This window comes from Leopardus geoffroyi, chromosome B1 (assembly GCF_018350155.1).
Source record: "Leopardus geoffroyi isolate Oge1 chromosome B1, O.geoffroyi_Oge1_pat1.0, whole genome shotgun sequence".
NCBI lineage: Eukaryota > Metazoa > Chordata > Mammalia > Carnivora > Felidae > Leopardus > Leopardus geoffroyi.
The window spans coordinates 44815352-44838183 of record NC_059327.1 but is presented as its reverse complement, the minus strand read 5'-3'; the positions used below and the strand labels follow the sequence as shown (position 1 = coordinate 44838183).

General features: G+C 48.4%; 1 long non-coding RNA gene across 2 annotated transcripts in view; it reads right to left on the bottom strand.

Moving 5' to 3' along the window:
* Positions 1-22832, bottom strand: part of LOC123589148 — a 52118-nt gene that overhangs the window by 18468 nt on the left and 10818 nt on the right. The gene's annotated exons all lie outside the window — the stretch shown is intronic.

Sequence of the window (22832 nt, the reverse complement as noted above, 5' to 3'; positions counted from 1 at the left end):
AGATGCATGATCATTCAGATACACCCTGAAGATGGGTCTCCAAAAAGCGTGACCCACATTCATTCAAATGACCAATCCCTTTGGAAATTGAGACTTCATTTCCATTTACCAAGTGACTACAGTCTTTCAGTACCTGGAATAAACATGGAATATAAGGTATCTCCGCCATGGCAAATGAGTATGGTATTTTTTGCCAACTATCCAATGACACAAACAAGGGCGAGAACATTCCTATTGTTGGAATCTTCAACTTCAAAACATAGGTTTGTGAACTGGTCCCTGGTATACTGCAGAAGAATTACTGAGTGTTTTGTAGACATGATCATTTCTAAGCTCCAAGACCAGAAAAGTCTGATTTCGTCTAAAACGAAGCCCAGGAATCTTCATTATCCATAAACCAGAGATTCAGATGTATATCCAGGTTGAGAACCAGTGATCTAAGCCAATGGTTATTTTTTATGTATACCTTATTATACTTTCTCACACATGTTCTGTCTCTTTGAACTTCATATTTATACCATTTGGACACAGGGATGTTGGGAGAAAGGACTGAGAATACTTTTATCCTTGTCTCGTGGTCTCATGAGCCACTCCATTTATATTTTGAGACTCTCACTGCACTAGATGTTATAAAAATTTCTCCCTGCTTTCAGACAGTCTTTGAGTTTCACAAAAATGCACCTAGTATTTAAGATAGCAGTGAGTCATTAATATTTTAAAGCAAAAAATGGCAGGGGCACCTGGGTGACTCAGCTGGTTAAGCATCCAACTTTTGCTTGGGTCTGATCTCACCATTCGTGAGTTCAAGCCCCGCATCAGGCTCTGTGCTGACTGCTCAGAGCCCGGAGCCTACTTTGGATTCTGTCTCTCTCTCTCTCTGCCCCTCCCCTGCTCACACTCCGTGTCTCTCTCACTCAAAAATAAATAAACATTAAAAAAATTTGAACAAAAAATGGCAAACAGGATTCATCTGGCGTAATACAACCAGTCAATTGGCAGGGGCCACCTGGAACACCTGGGCATTCTGAGGACAAGCTCAGCTCAGGAAAAGGGTGTGCTGGTTCGATTAGTGATGCCTGGCATGGGTACAGTCTGGAAAAGAGTCAGAAAGATGCCAATTTTTTCCAGCTTCACCTTCACGTATATTACTTCCAAAGGATAAAGAGTCTTCAAAATTGATTGAAAAAAGTGATATTTACATGTAAGGGTTTCATTCATACTGCCGTTGACAGCCTTCTGTCCGCCACTGTTATTTCCCTAGCTAAATCGAAGGTGCAGTCAAGAATCTGTGTGTTTCCGGACCCTGTGGAAGAGTACACACCAAGCAGCACTTGCTTTCTCCCCCGCTGGAATGCAAGAAGGTTGTTTTTGTGGTTTCTCCCTGTACGTGCACCATCAGGACAGGCTGCGAGTTGTATAAAGGAATCGCTCTTGGCATTCCCTTTCCCATCCAGTCTGCCTTCCCTGGAAATATTCCCTCTATCCTAGATGCCCTTCCCCACTCTCCACTCTGTTTTTATTGCGACCCCACTGATTATTTAAGGCCCGTATCGAGAACTACTTCCTAACAGAAGACTTGACGAAAGACTTGACATTCCCAGTTGGAACTATTCTCCCACAATATTTAGTGACTTTATAAAAGCACTCCTGACTGTCTGCCTTGTTATCCTAGTTAATTGTGTGTTTGTCTACCTCTCCCCCTAGTTGTCAGCCCTTGGAGAGTAGAGACAGAATCATATTCACCATTAGAGCCTCGCAACACCAAGCATACAGAGCTGCCCTTGTAAGTAATCGAATTAAACTGGAAATGCAGCTGGGCTTTACTCTGTGAAAGAGAGAAAATAACATATGGGGTGAATCCTGCAAAGGGAAGTCTTCTCTGTGTTTTATGCTCTTCCTGGTGCATTTGTGTGCAGGGAAGCCTGTGTGAGAAAATGCCCCAACCACTCATCCTCCAAGACTCTCGCCCTGCTTCTTTGGATGATGCAGAAAGAGCACAAGAGTCCGGGGTTGGGGGGGGGGCCCTAACTGAGGCATGCTCAAGGAGGTTTGGCTTCTGGGAAGACTCTTCCCACCCTGCAGAACACGCAGGCTATGCTGAGAAGCATAACCAGCAGGGATTAGCACAGCAACTAACACCAGACCTTCCAAAGACAGCACTTGCCTGGAGATGTGGTCAACGCGCCAGACAGGGGTCCGGCACCCAGCCCCCCAGCAGCCTTCCCCAGCCCCAAGAGATCCAAGCAGCCGGGCTTCTGGGCACAGCCACCTGTGCTGCCATCAGTCTAGACCCAGGACTCTCGGAGCAGGTGAGGGAGGCAGGCGGGAAGAGGGAAGCTGGGGTTGACCAATAAATAGAAGCAGAGTCTGAGACATCAGCTGCCACTGTGGAGTCTGGGTTGCTGCCTGGCCTTCCAGAGGTTGTTCATTTCCTCCCGGGCAATGTGCCCACAGCCTGGGTACCACCCCCAAATTAGCTGGGCTTCCTTGCTACTGATCCGGAGACCAACCAGTGGGGTTTCCTAGGGCACAAGGAACCCAGGAAATGGGAGGAACAAAAGGTCACATGCATCATTTGGCCTTTTCCCTAAAAATCAGTTCTTATAAAATTATAGGACTGCGAAGCTCACGGATAACTATTTCAAGCTCTTCATTTTACAGATCAGGAAACTGAGACCCAGACATGCCAAGTGATTTCCTCAAGGACCTCCATCTGGCTAGTGGTGGGGAGGGGGATGAAGCCCAGGCTGTCTGCTCTCTAGTCCAGTATTCTTTTTTTTAAGGGGTTGGGAGGGGCAGAGAGAGGGAGAGAATCCCAAGTAATCTCAGCACAGAGCCCAATGCTGGGCTCGATCCCACAACCCTGAGATCAGGACCTGAGCTGAAATCAAGGGTTTGAGGCTTAACCAACTGAGCCACCCAAATGCACCCCCAGCATTGTTTCTAACACAAGCTTTAAAATCCACTGATTACCGATTACTAGCTTTTATTCAACATAGGTAAGAAAATACATGCTTTTTGACAAGGCACTGATTAAAATGACTAATGTATCCAAATGTTGTTTTCTATGTTCACTTTCAGCTCTCAAAATCATACTGGACAGACAGTTTAGGTTTTGCCAAGAGAGAAGATTAAAGGGAGAATGGAACTAACATTTATTGCACGTTTATGCCCCATCCATCATGCTAGGCATTTCTATATAGGTTACCATATTAAGTCCTCACAAAATCCAGAAAGGAAGTATTAATATCCCTCCTTTTATAAATGAGGAAATGAAGCCTCAAAAACACTAAGGGGTTGGCTCAAGAAACAAAGCTAATCGATGGCTGAATCAGGATTCAAACTCAGATCTCCTGGCTCCTATGCCAGTGTCTTTCCACTGTTCCATGGTGCTGCACTCTTGGGAGTGGGGGCTTTGGGGACCCTATGATTGATGTTGCCCCACATACCCAATGAGGGCCAAGGCAAGGCAAGGGGGCAAGTCAGGGCCAGATGGTGATTGTGACTCCCAAGGGGTTTTCCCCCATTGCACAGCCACTCAAGGTAAGTACCCTCTGTTCTATCCTGAGCCAAGTCCTCAAAGGTACCCAGCCTCTGGGTGGCTGTAAATTAGACTACAGCAATCCCCCTCTGCTCGAGGTTGGGGTAAAAGACTCTCCTGGCCAAAGGAGGGCTCTCCTGGCCACACCCTAAAGGGGGGTTTCCTCACAGAAGCGCAGAGAGGAGAAGTCTGTACTCAGTGTTTAGTTCTAATAGGTCCCCTCCCTTCCTTACAAATATGCTATGAGGACAAATGAAGCAATATACCTGAAGTGTCTGAGAGCTTTCTAAGTGCGACATAAATATAGCAATGGAGCTGCTGATGCTGATAACAATAATAACAATGGTGATGATGGGACGATATCCATGGTCATAATTTAAGGAGATATTTAGAATGAGAAAACCCAACCAAAATCAATCCATGAACTTTATTTAGAAGAGAGGCTGCTAATAAAAATATTATGGGACTGTGAACTCTTGGGAAATAATGATGATTTTCTTCTATTAAAAGGCTCATCAGATCCATTTCCAATGTACAGCTCAGTTATTTGTGGGCTCTTTGCCACTCAGTGCAACAAGTTTTCTATAAAGAGAAGAAGAAGAAGAAGAAGAAGAAGAAGAAGAAGAAGAAGAAGAAGAAGAAGGGAGGAGGAGGAGGAGGGGAAGGGGGGAGAGGAGGAGGAGAGGGAGGGGGAAGAGAGGAAGGGGGAGGAGAGGAAGGGGAGGAGAAGAAGAGGGAGGAGAATGAGGAGGACGAGAAAGGAGGGGGAGGAGGGGAAGGAAGAGGAGGAGAAGGAAGAAGAAGAGGAGGGGAAGATGCCATCCCTGCTGTGCACAGAAGCCCTGGGTTTTGGAGATACAAATGGCCTGTACAATGCCAGCTACTTCCGTTGACTGAGGGGACCGGCACTGGCGAAGGATCTGTCTGATTTTCTTCCTCCTCTCATCCCCCCACCCCCATCAGCAGCTGCTGTACAGTTTTTATTTAGAGTCAATAATAGTGGAACAATAATGAACGGGTGCTGTCTTCTTGGACTTGGTAAGGTCACATTCCAAAGATAAATCTACCCAAGTGTAAGAACCCAACATGGAACGTACATGGAGTACCCACTGCAGCAGCTAATGGAATGCTCCCATGTCATATGGGGCTGATCCCTATTTGTTCAGATTACTCTGTTTAAGGCAGTCTAGGTGGGGAGATTAAAGCCTCAGACTAGTAGAAACAGCAGGGCTAGGAAGAAACACATGAAGTAGAAACCAAACCCCAAAGAGAATGGGGCAGTGAAGAACTGGGCAAAATCCTAACTCAGATCCAAGCAGCAGGTGGATCCCCATCATCTCATACTTCAACTGTGTCAAGAAAATGGTAGTGGAGAAGTGGCTACCCCAATGCCATTTTAAAGATGGAATGTTGAAAGCCCGCTAACCAAGTGCATGATCAGGAGATAAAAAGACAATTGCCAACAGCATTTTAGAACTTGCTAAGACATCTTAATTCTGAGTTCTGGGAAACATCTCCAAACACAGCATGAAGAAGCGGACCACAAGGGCAGTCAAGGACTGAGACTGGCTGTGGAATGAAATTCATCTCCATGATTCTCCTTAAGAGATGGTATTTGCCACTGGAAAAGGCTGGACAAGGAGGCCATATGGAGTAATGCCGGGCTTTGTGTATGGAGCGCCTTTGCTCTTGGACTTAGGTGGCCATGGGCTAGTCACCCTGCCTGGTCCTGGGTGAACACAACGCAGTTTCCTGTGCACAGAGGAGGCCAAACTGCGACATGCAAACCTGATGATTCCCATCCAGGCACGGGTATACACCCTGAATGTGCCATCTGCACGCATTCTCAGTGAGGAAGAGGTTTCAGGACATCTCAACTGAGCTAACCACCCTGATCCACCTTGAAAATTAGTGAAAAACTGGACCATTTTTCGCAGCTGTCAGAAAGCAAAAAGGATCTGTCCACTGGCAGTGATAAGCTACCTCCTGCCCTTCTAACCCAGAGTTCCAAACACTGGACTCAAAAGTGTTTCTGCCTCTAATTGAAAGAACTAAGAAACATGCTTGTTCCTTTGTGTTTTTCCTGATGGTAATTTAAAGCATTGTTTTTATATTAAAACACAAGTGTGTTGTGACCGAACATGCAAAACGTGGATGACTTTTTAACATTAAACACTAAAAATCACACATGTAACACTTACTAAGAGAGGTTTTTGGCCATGACATGCCTGGAGGACTTGTCCATCCTCCTCCATCTTTACTTGGGTGAAAAGGTTGAAGGAACTCCGTTTTGAGCTGGGTCTCCTCCTGGTCAGCCCACTCTCTAGCTAAGGAATTCAGTCGGCCACCTGCAAAATGACGAGTCTGGACATAGTCTATAGACATGTGGCTCTGGAACTTTTTTTCCCAGAAGTCTCAGGGACAGAAGAGTCTTGCATCATTTAGGATGATTGGACCAGGATCTCCATGTTGCAGGAGAATAAAATCCATGACTTCCAAAAGGCTGTTGCTAATTTACAATGCCTCCCTGGCCCAATGCCAGACTTTCTCTACCTAACAGTGCACAATGATCAGTAGTTCCTTTCCCTTCCCTCTTTACTGTTCCCTGCACCCAAATAACGCTTCTAACTTCCACTCTTACCTCATCCCAACAAGATATAAGGAGCTGTGTCCCAAAGAAAATAAGGCCATTGCCTCTCCAGCTTCATCATCACAGAAACAAACTCTTTGCAAAAGCATCCACAATACAGACACTACCACCCCTCTTCCTGCTAATGGGGACGGCTACCACCTTATTTTATACCCTGCTTCCACTTAGTGGTAATTCCAGTGTATCTGGGTCTATCATGGAGCAGGAGAGACAGGGAATCATTGGCCATGCCAGCTTCTAGTTTCAACTAGAAGTATAACTCTTGGACCTAATCATCATAGAGATCGCTTCTACCCACCAACTAGGCAGAGTGAAAGATGCCTGCGTTTTGCAAATGCTGCTCACGCTTGTAATAATTCAGCATGATGGCGGGTGATGCCCTGTCCTAGATGCAGTCTCTGGTCTAAAAACATGTCAACAAAATCCAAGGCCACTTCATCGCCATTTATTGAGGCCTATACCAAAGTGGTAATTTGGCCCTTAGCTAAACAACAAACAGGGTTTGCAGTTAAGAACATGACCTAAGTACATCCTTGGCTGACGTTCAGCCCATTCCGGGCTTCGCTGGGATTCTGACCTCATTCTGAGCCGTCCAGCCCATCTTCAAGGTAAGTGGGGACTGTTTGACCCAACAATCCTAGACACAGAAACATTTTTTAATAAGAGAGGGAAGGTTCCGAAAGAATGTTCAATAATGTTTGAATTCACTACAAATTGCTGGGTAGATGGCTTGTGCGAAGGGAATCCAACCTCATTTCCAACACTCTCAGATTCACAGTGCTGTGATTGCTTCTGGAGACCTAATATTATATGTGTGAGGTGCTAAAGCATTCCTGTTGGGTGTCACATCTTGTCTCCAGGGAACTTAATTACTTTCACTATAGTTCTTTAACCCCACCACCCTATTCAACCACATCCACAAATCATGTATCTATATAATTCCATTACCCATGATATTGGAGTGACAGCATGAGACAAGAATTTTTAAAGACTTTTATTCACTCATTGCTTAAAAACATTCTCAATGAGCTCATATTATCTGCAGATACTTTGGTGTAAGTCTTTTCTGCCTGGATTTATTGGGACAACAGAGTAAGTGGTGAAACACACACATTTAATGTACAGAACGTCAACAGGGTAGACTCTCTTTACTCCATCACACTCACCATCTCCCTTCAGACTAGACCCTGTACCTAGGTCCAGGAAAAAGATGACCAGTAGGAATGCCAAAGAAGAAGACGGAAGAGGAGGAAGAGGAGAAAGAGGAAGAGGGGGGAGAAGGAAAAGAAGGAGAAGGAAAGAGGAGGAGAAGGAGAAGAAGAAGAAAGAAGTTTTTCACTTTTGAGTTTCCAGGAGAAATCCCTACAATATAAGGACTTTCAGAAATAATTTTGCCTTTCCTGGACCCACCATCCCCACCGACTTTAGCATGCAACACCCACCTAAGATGGGCGTCCTCTCTCTCTGGAACTCATTACTCTTCGTAAACCAACTCGAACTGAAAACCTAAGCACAGTACCTCCATATCCTCACCTTTGCTCAACGCCCTCCCCGCCCCCCCAAAAAAATGTGGCTAGGAAGATCACGTCGGAGCCTCTCGAGTCAGCCCCTTAAACATAAACAGCAGCAAGCATTTTTTTTAATATGAAACTTACTGTCAAATTGGTTTCCAGGCAACACCCAGTGCTCATCCCAACAGGTGCCCTCCTCAATGCCCACCGCCCCCCCCCCCCCCGTCAACCCTCAGATTGTTCTCAGTTTTTCAGAGTCTCTTATGGTTTGGCTCCCTCCCTCTCTAACCTTTTTTTTTTTTCTCTCCTTCCCCTCCCCCATGATCTTCTGTTAAGTTTCTCAGGATCCACATAGGAGTGAAAACATAGGGTATCTGTCTTTCTCTCCCTGACTTATTTCACTTAGCATCACACTCTCCAGTTCCATCCACGTTGCTACAAAAGGCCATATTTCATTCTTTCTCATTGCCAAGTAGTATTCCATTGTGTTTATGAACCACAACTTCTTTATCCATTCGTCAGTTGATGGACATTTAGGCTCTTTCCATAATTTGGCTATTGTTGAAAGTGCTGCTGTAAACATTGGGGTACAAGTGCCCCTATGCATCAGCACTCCTGAGTAGCAATCATTTTGAATATTTAGCACCTAATAGTAAGCATATCTACAGTCAGGATAATTACCGCCTTTAGATACAGATAAGTGTGCAAGGCAGCTTTTGCACCATTTCTGTTTGGCTCCAATGAGAAAGTTCATTGACAGAATCTTTTACCCTTTCTTCCCAAAGTGGCCCAGATTCATGCCATCATGCCATTTGCCTTCCCAAATGCCATTATCCATCCATAAATCTAACAAACACTTTCATCCCCAAGAATCTCCTATTTCTAGGCGGCAAATGCATCAGTTTTCAGCTGACAGCAAAGTCACTCCCACATCCTCCATTATCTTCTGGTGGGATAGCCTATACCTCAGTCTCCCCCTCTACCAAATGGGCCGCACGGCATGAATGGCATCCATAAAGAGACCCAGGGACGACAGTGCCAAGGAAATGATCAGACCACCAAAAGTGAAGATGTGCCTCAGTGATCCTTAAATAGAAGGGAACAGTGAGACCCAGCGAGGGGAAAGAGCTCAGCCAAGCCACAGAGCTGTCAGGGCAGAGCTGGGAGCCGCCACCCCCAGTCTCCTGTTTGCAGAGCAGCGTTCTTTCTCCCACGTGGGAACTCTCTTCCACAGAAATGAATGCCTTCCAGTCCCGCCCCCACCTGGGGCTGCGCTTCCTGGAGCAGGCAGAGCCTTATCCCTTGTGGGGAGATGGGTGGCACTTTTGATGCACTGCCAGGGGATGGCCAGCCACCTGGAATCCCTGGCTCCAGCATGCTCCCCTCCGTCCCCATGTCTGGGTAAAGGCTTCCACTCAGCATGTGTGTAACTCCGAGCCACATGACACTGAAATGCTAAGTGAAGAGTAATTAACTTTTGCTTCTGAAAACCCACTTTAGCTTTCCATAACTCTTTGGGGGCCATTTCAAGGAAGCCAAACCTCCCGCACATTCTCCCTCAGCAATAAATTACCTTCCTGGCTTTAATTAGCTGCCGGAGTGCAAAACGGGGCTGGGTGCTGACGTGGCGGCTTTCCCCACAGGTCCCATTCTGTCACACAGACTCCGGGAGAATGGCAGCTGCGAGGAGGGACATGGCGGGCAGTGGACTCCTTACCTGCCCATGGGGCAGGAGGGGGGGCAGCACAGAAGGGTAAGCCTAGATGGAGCTAAAATCTGCAGTAGATGAAATTCGTTGCAGGGGCCTCAGACTCCCCCTTCAGCTCTCCTGGCCCCCGGGTGAAGAGTCCCAGGCCCATCTTCCCCCTTGCCAGACTCTCCCTCCTCCAAACAGCCCCCAAGCACACACACACTAGCCCCCAGGTAGCCAATACCCTTATCTCCCTTATCATTTTTCCTAAGGGACAAATTACTGACAGAGCTTAATGTATTAGCCCTCCCAAGAGAATCTGCTGTATAATTGTGAGCTTAGCTGGAATCCAAATGCCTAAGTCCCTAAGTGTGTGATTTCAGTGACTCCCGTGGGCTGAACCAGCGTTGGCTGGGAGAGAAAGTAAAAAGGCACCCTGGGAATCCCCGCCATCATGCCAAGCCCAAGATGGAGATTTGAGGTCCAGTTAACCCTGCCTCTAACTACAGGTGTGACCCTTGGCAAGTCCCTGTCTTTCTCTGGCCCAGCTGCCCAGAAGAAAGGGGTGATAGATGAGCCGGAGTCCCCCTGGGCCCTGCCATGCTGATTCTGGAAGTCCTGAGTGTGGGAGGTTGGGGTCGGGGTGAGTGGTGAAGACACATCTAACCCAGCCTCAGTACACGGCTTGTCTTCTCCTGAAATCTTCTAGAATCTTCCATCTGGGCAGGTGGGGGGGTGGGGGGTGGGGGGGGGAGGCACTGAGTGGCACCACCCCGCAGGAGGAGGCAGCTGGGCAGGGCTGCACCCACACATTCCATCCCCGGAGCTGTCTCCCCGGCCAGGAAGGGCCCTGGGGAGGTGCTGAAGCCCCCTCTCTCCCCCGGGGGAGCACACTTATGCTAATGGTGGCTGCTTCTCAAGGCTTACACCTCCTCTGACAAGCGAGAACCTTCCAAAGCCCAATTACAGCCTGCTTTCTCCAGCCTTTCCTTTCCTGGGGGGAAAAAATTTGAAAATAAGAAGTGCAACCAGGAAGCCCCAGATGGGCCCCACAGTCGGAGGCGGGTGACAGGCGGCAGGGCAGGCGGTGACGGAGGGGACGAGCAGTGGCACGCCCGCAGCAGGGCCCAGCTCCCCCGCCGCTGCCCTCCGCGCCTCCCCAATTAGCAGCTGCTGGGCAGGCGGGCAGGTAGCCGGCCTGTCACAGCTGCCTGACAGGCCCCGCCATCCCACCCCCGCTGGCGGCCTGGTCCCCAGCCTGTCACGCCCCACGCGAGGACAAGAAGTGCCCGCGCCCCCCCCCCCCCCACCGCAAGGAGAGCCCAAGGACAGAGGGCTTGGCTCCAGCCCGCCCTGGAAGAGGTCTGGGGCTGGAGGGGACCCGCCACCCTCATTCCTCATCCCAGCCCTGAGTGGACAGCAACGCCCAAGAGGGACGGGTAGCAGAGGGACCTCCCAAAGGGCTGGTGGGTCCTTGGGGAATCCTAGGAAATGGAAGGCAGAGGCCTGCTCAGAGGGAGAAATTTGAGCAGCCCGAATCAAATCACCGTGAAATCCCCTGGCCCAGCTAACTACACAGCCCCGATGTCCTCTGGCTCGCCTCTTTCCAAAGGGCACTAGGCTGCAATCTGGTAGCACCTCACAATTTCCTGGCCCGGTGATCCCGTGTAATGAGATGTCTGGCTCCACGTCCCACAGATGAAATCCCTTGACCTCCTCCTGCGGTCTCGGCCTCCCTCCAGACACAGGCACCAAGCTCCCACGGCCAGAGCACCTGCGGAAGCCCAAGCCCCCGGTCACTGGGTGGATCTTCATAACTACCACCTACTCAGTGATCTGAGTTAGAAGTCCTCGTTCTCGCCGGTTTTCCTGGGGAGGGCCCAACCCCTCTGAAGCTTGCGCGCCTTGCATGCCTGGATGGCCGAGTGGGGGTGGCTCTGAGACCCTGCGGTGGGTGCAGAAAACCCACCCATCTGTGCTCTCCCTAAACCGAGGGTGCCTTCTACACAAATAAGAACTGGCTCCTGGACCCCAGTGTTATGGGAGCCCTGACTCTTCCATGCCACCTGGACTAGAAATCAACCTTCACGGGCAGCCACTGTTGGCTCGGCACCTTCAGGAACTATATCCGCCCTTTATCTTGCCCTTACATTTGTGTTTTGGTCCTTTGAGGCTGCTCTAACAGAATAGCACACACTGGGTAGTTTTAAACAACAGAAACATTTCTCACAATTCTGGAGGCTGCGACGTCCAAAATCAAGGTGCTGGCAGATTTAGGGTATGGTAAGGGCTTGCTTCCTGGTTCATGCACAGACGGCGGTCTTCTCGCCGTGTCCTTACACGGTGGAAAGGGCCCCTTTTGTAATGGCACTACTCTCAGTCTTGAGGGCTCTGCTCTCATGTCCCATTCACCTCGCAGAGGCCTTGCCTCCTAATGCCATCATCTTGGTGTTTCAACGTGTGAATTCTGAGGGCACACCAACATTCAGTCCATAGCAATCTGTCTGGAAAGAAATCTACTCTCCCTGGCACAGATTCATGGCTTTGGCTATATTCGAAGAAGGCAGGGTAGGAGCACGTGTGCCCATCCTGGAAATGAGTAAATCATCTGGGAAGCCTCAAAGTCAGGGTGAGGTGGAAAGAAGAGAAAGTGGTCCACACTGGTAAAGGATGAGGTAAGGATAAAGAGTAAGAGAGGCCAGGTGCGAAAACTCCCAAAGGGCAGGGAACGCATCTCATTGGCCTTCCTATTCCTAGTCAAGAGTAGTGCCCCGCCTTGGTGAACACCCCATCAACATACATTTGCTGAATGAAGGAGCGACAGGAGTCAAGTTATCTGGTGGCATTCCTGGCTCCTTCGGCCCTGGGAAGATTTAATATACATTCACAATTCGGCATTAGTTCAACTGCCACCACCCCTGTGGACAGCCCCATGAGGAAAGAAGGAGACAAGAAAGACACTGGAAGGAGACAATGGTAGGAGCGCACTTGGACCAGGCCAAGCACCATGTTCCTGTTCTCCACCCTGTATGAGGATCTCCGGCATTTCAAGCAATGTAAGCAGCTCTAGGAAGCCAGCGTCTGGTTCAGAATTTGCAAAATGGTACTAGAAGGGGGGAAGGAGGAAGGAAGAGGAGAGAGAGGGAGAAATGAACGGCTCCAAACTGATCGCTAAACTACAGAAATACTTACAAATATATAACCTTTCATTTGCATGTGGCAACATCCCTCTGGTAGAGGGGAATATAAAGTTATGGAGACGTAGATAAACAGAACCTACACGCCAGCTCCCATCCATGGCAAGGAGGAACATATATCAAAATCCTTAATTATGATCCCATTTGTGCTTGCACGGTGAGGGATAATCATTTGCCATCAAAGAGATGCCCTTCCTTCAGTAAAGCCATTGAGACTCTCAGGAAGTGCTCAAGGGTTTGAAACTCTGTATTTGAATTTCACACATGCTTTTTCCTACTGGGACCAAAAACTCAATCAACACTTGATAGTGCTGATACCAACATTCAAGCCACAGGGGTCTTCACTCCTTCCCAATTGGCCTACAGATAGGACCTAGGTAGTAAGCTTGCTCATCTGTTTTTCTCTGGATTCCTCTGTGTGTGTGTGTGTGTGTGTGTGTGTGTGTGTGTGTGTGTGTAACACATATACAAGCCTGTGTCTTTTTTTTTTTTTTAATGGAATTGCTGTGGGAATAAAAAGGACCCAGGCCAAGTTGAAGACGGGAACAATTAACCTCATCTCTCTCAAATGTCCAGAGCCCAGCTGCCCAGGAGTGGAAATCACTCCTCACTTTCATCGCAAAGCCAAACCAACATGAACAGGTTGCTTAGAGACCAGGCTTCTCTTTCAACTCTGGACCCATGCCTTTCGTCCATGCCCAGACAGAGGCTAAGTTAGAAGCCAGAGCTCAGAGGTCATTACTCTTTTCTTCAGAAGCTCTTCAGCAGAGCCTTGATTCCGATTTGCCTTTTCTGTCCCTGTTTCTTACTCTAGGATTCAGGCTGAGCCAACGAAAGTCAGATTTCCTGACTCAGCCAACTATGTCTCAGGGAAAGCATATTGAATGGTATTGATGCCATAGAATGGAATGCAATGGAGTGGAATAGATGGAATATAGTTTTGAAAAACTCTACTGCCACCAAAGAGGCTTTGCCTTTCCTTAAGCTTCCCCACTGGAAGCAGTGGGGGGTTGAATAGAGTCAACAGCATGCTATAGCATTGTCTGTAGCATACTGGTCTATAGGCTGCTTGACTGAAGGCCAAGTATTACCTATCTGCCTTGAAATGGGATTTTCATGTGCAGCCAAAGACAATGATAACATCGAATCCCATCACAACCTAATGAGTTGCTAATGTCCATTTTATATATGAGGAAGCCCCGACGCAGAGAGGTTAAGTAACTTGTTCAAGATCATACAGCTAGTAAGGACAGGGAAGGAACTTAGACTTAGCCCTCTGTGAATAAACTAGGCACAGGCAGGCAGGAGTTTCCAACCTCTGCATGGATATGATTAGTTTGGCCCATTTCAATCCCGAAGGACTCATGAGAGACACAAATGCAACACCACCTTCTTGAATTACTGACAGAGGAATTTCCTCTGTGATTTCTCTTGCTTTGGTATCAGACTGTCCTTGGAGCTCCCTCATGATGAGACAAGGGCAGGTGTAACTGCATTTAACAGAAGGGAAGTCTGGGGGCACAGAGAGATGTGATACAGTGAGATGTTGGTGGGCAAACCCAGATCCTAACTCCAGTCACCTGGCCACTGTCCTGAATCTACTCCCACGCCCCAGGGCACGACCCTGCTTCCTCCCTGCCCCCCATGTGTACACAGGCCAACGCGCTGAGCTGTGACTGACAGCCCTAGACCTCAGGGATCGAGCCTTCCAGATAAAGTTCTTGACACCAGATGCCTTTGGAGCAGGCAGGCAGTGTGGGGAGGGTGGCTGATGGGGGAAAGAAGGACAAGGCCCTTTCTAAAAATAGAGCGAGAAAAGACCAGAAGAGTAGGCGGAAAGTCCCCGGGACAATAAGGCAGCAGCCTTCATAGCACCAGCCCAGTGGAAGAGAGGGGGCTCAAAATACCGCAGCCAGAGAGGCCAGGGTGCCACTCGGGGTCCACGAGCCCCTCACTCCACCCCCCGTGCAAGTTACCCACAGGGCTTCCCAGACAGCATCAGGCCCTGCCTCCCACTTCACCGCCAAGTCCCAAAGGCAGTTTCTCCAAGGAGATTTCTGGGCCTAGACCAGCTTTTGGTTCTTTGCCTTCCCCCAACTTCCACTGAGGCTTCTTTCTGAAATTCTCCAAATGGAAAAAGTGAGAAGCATAACTTATGTCTCCTAGTGGATGTAGAATCTAAAAGTGACACTCTGCCTCCATGGGGTCTCCTGATACGCACAGTCCCCGGTCAAGACCCTGGCTCACCTGTCACCCCAAATGCACCTGCCATATCCCAGGCCCAGGCTCAGTGCTCTAACATCACAAAGTAGAAAACGCAGTCACTGCCCTAAAGAGACTTGCCATCTATGAAGCTAAGAGTGTTTACTCTGCCACTAGAAATTTAGAGAGACCACTAACAATAGTGCCTCAGTCACCCCTCTGAGTCCTTTGGCAAACTGTGCAATCCTCTCTCCTTAGGGCCCAATGGCAGAAGCTGACCGCCCTTGTGGGGATAAAGATAGGATGCACTGATTGAGCACCTCCTGTGTGTCAGGCACTGGGCAAGAAGCCTGACCAATATTCCCAACGTCCCTAACTCTATTCTTCAACTGAGGTACTGTTATCTCCATGAGGAAATCGTGGCTCGGAAACGTCAAGCCGACTTCCCACAATCCTCCAGCCAGTGAGGGCAGAGATAGGATTTAAATCACACAACCAGAATGTGATGGAATCACCCCTGAGCAGAGTGGATAGTTGAATCACAACAATAATTGAATAAACTGCCAGGACCAATTTCCCCAGCATTTACTGAACACATGCAAAAAAACAATGTTTAGATTGATGTCGTAAATGGGGACAACCTCTTTGGAGAGCAATGTGGCAGTATCGATCAAAATCTTAAATGCACAAATCCTACATGCCAGAAAATTCATTTATTTGAATTCATCCAACTGTATGAGGATGCTTACTGAAGCACTGTTTGTAATAGAAAAAAGCTGGAATCAACCTAAGTGCCCATCAATAGATAATAGGTTAAATAAACGGGTTCATCCATAAAATGAAATATTAATACTATGCATGAATTAAAAGGGACGAGGTAGGGCCATGGGTACTAACATGAATGCATGTCCATAAATTCTTTTTCAGTGAAAAAGCAAGCGGCTGTATTATATGCATAGTAGGATCCTGCTTATGCTTAAAAGCATTTTATATATAACACACACATACATATACAGCATATCCATGCTTAAAATATCTGGAAGCCACATATGGAACTACTAACAATAGCTACCACTAAGAGGGGGTGAGAAATGGGACCTTCTGAATTATTTGGTTTGCTTTTACAGACCCCGTATCAAAGGTTTTATTAATAGTTATGCAGATCACTGTGTTAACACCTGTTGGAAAGCAATCCTCCAGAGGAAGTAACGGAGAACAGAACACCAAAAGCTTCAACACAGGAGGCGAGAGTCGCGGGATTGAAGATCCTCTGTAGGAGCCCATGGCAATTCATGACTGCTTGGGTAACTCGCATTCACTCTTACCTGGCCCTTTATACAAGAGCTGAGGCACCGGAAGAAAAGTAGAGTGATCATGGTGGGCTCTATCATCAAAAGACCTAGATCCAAACCTGGCTTCATGATGTTGCGTGGTCATGGGTTCTCTTGGGACCCAAGTTTCCTCACCTATAAAATGGGTTGGTGCTAGAATCCACCACATAGGATCCCTGGGAGGGTTCGTTGGAGAAACGAATGTCAAAGCACTTTTTAAAGACCAGGTTGGAAACTGACAAAGGGAAGTGAAGTCACCCTTGACTGGTGCCTCTCACTGGGGAGGCTGAGTCATCAAAGAAGACGGTCCCACCCCAACACTGACACCACCCTCTCCCCTCTGCATTGACAGGACACAGGAAAGAAAACCACCAAGGGCTCGCAAACTCTCCCAAGAACATCACCCCCTTCAATTCCAAACTCAGGAGCTAGCGGTCTGGGATTGTGTGGCCATGGAAAATGACCCCAGTGCAAAGTGCCCTCCAACGATGAGTCTTCTGCGTCAGCCTCTAAATCCCCAAGTAAATATCGGTTCATTGGTTTGTTGATTAAAATCACGGATGGCGTGTCTGATGGCTGCCCAGAGACCCAAGGCGCTGAAACAGCAATGAAACGACCCAGGAATCCCTCCACAACCAGCCTCACGTGATTCCTAAACTTAGCCCTTTGTTCATACCCTCTCCCTTCTTTTCCTCTCATTTTCCTACCACTGCCTCCCCAGACCCGCCATGAGCCAACCCTCCCTGCATCAACAGAAATGCACTCCCTTAAGGACACCCCTGGGCTGGAGAAAATAATAATTAACTTAATAGGCTGATATAATTACATGAAACAATGATGATAATAACAAGAATACAGACTTTGGAAAAAGAAAACTGAGTTGGATTCTATCTCCACCCCTTATTAGCCCGAGTCATCTTGGCCAACCAAACCTCAGTTCCTCGGTAAATTGAGGCTGGTTGTAAAACAGCTCACGCAGTCATTAAAAGACAGGCAGGGGAAGGCGCTGCTGTGCAAATATAAGTTACAAATGCAGGTATCGTTAAACAGTCATACAGTTAAAGTTTCCACGTGCTCGTTAACGTGGTCATCTCAATAAGCCCAGGAGGTGTCAAATGAAGAGAAATGAGGTTCCAAGAGGCCAGGCCATTTCCCCAAAGTCATTCGTCTGGGGAAGGGGACTCCTGAAGGGTGGTGTTCAGACGCTGAGCCCAGTGCTCTCCCCACATCATGGGGCGGGCGTAGGGAGCTTGTGTTGGAGGGTTTCTATTGTCTGGCTCAGGGGGCCGGCCAGGCCAAGCGTGTCTTGTCCGACCCTCCACCATCCCAGTTAGCATCGCTCCGGAAAAAGCTATAGGATATAAGCCCCAGACGTGCTGCTGAGGCTGCAAGGCTGTCGGCAGAGAAATGTGACAAGGCAAGGAATAGCCAAGAAAGGGAGTTCCAAGAACTCGCTGCGGGAACACACAGAAGCAAGCCCCACCGAGACGCCTTTTAAACCAGCAGTGCTGAGGTTATAGTCAACCCCTCAGAAAATTCCCAAGTCCCTTCTGAGATTCTCAACCGAGTCTTCGATCTAGAAAGTCCTACTGAATGCCTGCTCTGGCAAAGGACAGGGCTGGGCCTCAGACGGGCTAGGAAAACAGGCTCTGTGAGTTCTCACTTCCTTCCACGTTTAATTGCGTATCTTAGGCATGCGTTTTCTCTGCAAGGAAGTCATACTCCCTTGTATTGGGCAGAGAAGATGCAAATGCATAAAAATATAATGAAATCCAACTTAGGAGAGTGGGGATCCCAGGGTGAGTGCCAGCAAGATGAGCTTTAGGCATCCAGAAGGAGAAAGTTCCACAGGCTCAGAAAGCTGAAGACATACCGTTAGAGTGAAGACTTAAAACTTCAAACTCAAAACTTACAAGCACACACACACACACACACGTATGTGTATACTGGCCCACACCGGAAAATAGTTTTTGCTGTAGATTGTGATCCAGAGAGTTTGGAAAACACGTTCAAACGGAACTAGAATCAGGAGAGAGATGGCTGTGGGGGAACAGTTATCTTATTGAGAAGGAAAGGAGTAAACAAAGGTGAGCACTGAGGAGAGAGGGTCTGGGAGAGATCCCCATCTCTCATGGAGCCAGACCCACCTCTCTGACTGCAGAGTGCTCCCTCCCAGCCTCCCTCCCCTCCCTCCACCCCCAGCCAGAACCCTTCCTGCTCTCCAAGTCAGCCATGACTAGTCCATGGCCCTGACCAGTGACCCCTGCTTCTCTGACCTCCTGCGGCTCCTAGCACCCCATACCAAGCACACCATTCTTGAAGTGTTTTGTGAGCAAGGCCACGTGCAAAGTACCCAAGTCCTGGAGTAGCTGTGTGACACTGGGCAAATCATTTAGCCTCTCTGAGCCCCCTCTTCTTCATCTGACAGTGATATATGGGAACTGAATGTATGCACCTCTCGTTTCTTTTATAATTTTGTAAATATCTCTCAGGGGAGAACCCCTATCTTCTACTGAGCCTGTAAAAACACGAATTAAAAACACACCCCCCCCCACGGTGTTGTAAATAGTGCTGGACACATGCAAGATACTTAAAATTATTACCCAACTTGGAAACTGGGCCCAGTAAAAAGAATACACCAACACCATCACCATCTATGCCAGGACGGTAGCAGCGAGAGCCATCACACTCACAGCATAGCAGAGCCAGCTTCCTGAGCCTGCGGCCACCTGTCTAGCCACACAGACCCCCACCACGTCCCCCTCCATCCACCCCGGCACCCAGAAAGTCCCGTGTTTAGAATAACGCTCTGCTTGTCACTACCTTGAAAGTCTTAATAATTTTTGAACAAGGGGGCCCACGTTTTCGATTCGCACTTAGCCCTGCAAATTATGCGCCAGGTCGTGACCACATCTACAAAGACCCACTAACAAGTGCCTTTACGGAATGCATTTGACTTTTAAAATTCTCCCTTCCAGAAGTTACCACAAGTGATGTTGGCCAGGAAAGCACGTGTATGAAGATCTCTCATCTGGCCAAGGGCAAGACTCCACGTCAGGCAGCTGACCTCCCCGACGTGGGAGTTGCTGACGGGTGGGAGTTAGCAAGGCTTTGATGTGCCACAAATGTCCTTTGTGGGCAGTGGGGGCTGAGCTCTTTCTAGTCACTCACAGTGCTTTCCTAGACCCAGAGTAAAACCAGCCTTGGAGATGAACACTAACCAAACTGCTCACAAAAAGAGTCTACACGGAAAAGCTAAGGGAGTCTAAATCATTCCTCTCTCCTCCTATAAATAGCGTCTACACACCCACTATGAGCAAAGTCTAAAAGGTAAAACTTGAGGGTATTAAAATGGGGGGGGGGGAGTACCTGGTTGGCTCAGTCAGTTAAGCGTCTGACTCTTGGTTTCAGCTCAGGTCATGATCTCATGGTTTGTGGGTTCAATCCCTGCATCAGGCTCTGCGCTGGCGGTACAGATATAATTTTTTTCTCTCTTCTTCTTTCTCTGCCTCTCCCCTGCTCACTGTCTCCCTCTCTCTCAAAATAAATTAAAAGTGAGGGGAGGTACTGAGTCATGGGCCAATCCCTTGCCCTCCAGAAAAGCTATACCCAGATATCCAAATAATACCATCTCTTAGAGATAGAAGTCCTGAAAGCTCACAGAAGGAAAAAAGGCCTGCAGGAAAGGCCTTGAAATTGGAAGTAGAACTCAGCTGTCACTGGGGGTGAGTGGGGGGAAGCCAGTATTTCAGGAAAGGGAGCAGCATCCGCAAAGGCTCCAGAGTGACCTCGGCACGCTATCTGCAGGGAACGCCAAGGAGAGTGGCCACGGGAACAGAGAGAGGTGCTTAGTGGAGGCCAACAGGAAATATAACCAGATCATAGGGCAGGACCTAATGGGGAGGGCTTGTACGTCAGCCACCGTGGATGGACTTGATCTTACAGATGATGACAAAGCAGATCAACCCCTGCCTGGTTCTACCTGGGGAGAGAACCAGGGAGAATCAAACTGCTAAAGGCTCGGCTCCCAGGAGGAAGGCCGCCTGCCCCAGTGTGTGTGCTGTGCATGGTTCACACCTGCTGCCTGGACGTAGACACATCCCAAAAGGGGAGGGAGCCTCGGGGTAGAGACACCAACGATCTGCCTGCAGGGAATTCTCTCCCTCACCCTGGGCTTCAGCTTTTCTGCCTTTCTCTGAGATTCCAGCTGTCCCTGCGTGGGAGGCTCAGTTACCGCTGGCCAGATGAGTCCCATCTGCCCCACCTCCTCACTGGGTTCTGTCCACATGTGTATGGCACATTACAGTTTGCAAAGTACTTGTCACAAAGATTGTCTCCTTTAATCCTCAAGAGCCTCGGGTGGCTGGCTGGGGAGTCCAGGGCTTGAAGCAGCAAGCATCTGCTTCCAAATGCATGCAACTTCCTCAAGCCCAGCACAAAGGGTCCTGGTCATTTAACTTCTCTGTGTGCCTGTGTCCTCATCTGTAAAATGGGAAAAAGAATGATACCTACCACACAGGATTAAATAGGTTAATAAACACAAAACTCTTAGAATAACGTCTGACACACAGAGGCACACGCTCAGTAGATGCTAGCCCCCTCACCTTCAGCGTCTTCGTCATTATTAGTGTTGTTACTATGGTTACATTATGGTAGGACCAGTGGAAGCAAACAAGCTGTGTTTTATAGGAAGCAAAGCAACTTGGGCTTCCGATCACACACCACAGGGTTCTTTGTCAAGGAAGCACCTTGACCCCGGGAAAATGGAAACTGTAGGAAAGAAAGGATTTTTTGACGGTAGGACACTTCCAAATGTCCCCGAGCCTAACTGTGAGATGGAGACCTGTCTGTGGCCCCTTTCCAGACTAAGTGATACTCAGCCCACTTACCTGCGTCTTCTCTGAGCTGAGGATCAAGGGAAGAATAAAGGTTTTTATTCTCATGCCGCTACCAAAAATCAAAATTGAAATGCAAACGTGACAGATCAGAGCTGGAAAGACTCTGAGATAAATTGGCTCTACCCTTTTGTTTTAAAAATGCATAATCAGAAGGCTGGACAGGAAAAGTGACTCAGGTCAAGCGAGGTGAACAACGAGGAGCCGTCAGGACCCAAACCGGCACCCCGCCTCCTGGTCCACCGCACCTTTTTGTTTGAGTTTGTTGCTGTCATTGGGGTTTGTTTTTAGTCTTCCTACGCTTTGTTAATATTTCTCTACTTTCCAGTTGCAAAAAGATATTTCAATGGGGTTTCTTTTTTTTTTTTTTTTTCAATCTGGAGAGCCGAAAGAAACTTATAAGAAGGTTGTGGAGAATGTCAAGGGTGGCAAGGAACACACGTGTGCTTCTCATTCCCTTTCCTCCTTAAGCTGGTGCCCTTGTTCAGTGGGGCTACCCCCAGATCAGCTGCCCCTTAACAACCTATTGGCTTAGGAGCACCTGGGTGGCTCAGTCGGTTAAGCATCCAAGTCTTGGTTTCGGCTCAGGTCATGATCTCATGGTTCGTGAGACTGAGCCCCACGTCAGGCTCTGCATTGGCAGCACAGAGCCTGCTTGGGATTCTCTCTCCCTCTCTCTCTCTCTCTGCCCTTCCCCACTTGCGCTCTGTCTCAAAATAAATAGGTAAAGGGGCGCCTGGGTGGCGCAGTCGGTTAAGCGTCCGACTTCAGCCAGGTCACGATCTCGTGGTCTGTGAGTTCGAGCCCCGCGTCGGGCTCTGGGCTGATGGCTCAGAGCCTGGAGCCTGTTTCCGATTCTGTGTCTCCCTCTCTCTCTGCCCCTCCCCCGTTCATGCTCTGTCTCTCTCTGTCCCAAAAATAAATAAACGTTGAGAAAAAAAAAATTTTTTTTAAATAATAATAATAAATAAATAAATAAATAGGTAAAGATTTAAAAAAGCCAAACAATCCATTGCCTTACATTTGTGGCCGTGAAGCCTTGACATGTGAGCCACCTTGAGAGGTGAGCGGAGACCGCATGGTGACCAGCAGAGCCTGGGAAGCCACTCTGTCAGAAATCTCACGGAGGAAGTCTCCTCCTGAGCAGCGGGGGTTCTCTGCTTTCCTGTGGGGCGGGGGTCGGGGGGGTTGTCTTCTGCCTCCAAGCTCAGCTGACCTATCAGACCTAACATTTCTCTTCCTGAGGCTATGAACCAGGTCTCCATGGGGAAGGTCAAATAACACAAGCATTATAACCAGAAAGACCGTCCTCAGTCAACCCTCAGAGTCCTTCCCAGCCATCACCTCCATGGACTGGAAGGATTCTCTTCCCCTCCTCTGCCCGCAAAATTTCTACTAACCCTGGAATATCCAGATGATATGCCTGTCGTCTGTGAGAAGGACCCTCATCCAGCTTCAGCCCTTGCTATGTTACTCTATTACAGCTTGGGGAACAACGTCCTCCAAACCAGAGTTGGGAACACAATGTTTCACGCACACAAATGTTTTTAGGGGAAGACAGAATGCTTGAACGTGGCGCCATCCTTAGGAAACCCAAGACCTAGCATCACTGTGGTGACAGTACTCCTCATATCCCATCGAATCAGTTCCTCACGTCTACCTTCTCCACAAGTGAGCTCTCCTGTGATACCGGTTTTCAGGATGCCCAGCACCTACCACAGGGCCCTATACGTTTGACTGATTGGTTGGTTTGTACCTTACCGCCATTGCCAGTGAATGCAGAGAAGTACCGAGCATTGTTGAATGAACTTCAAA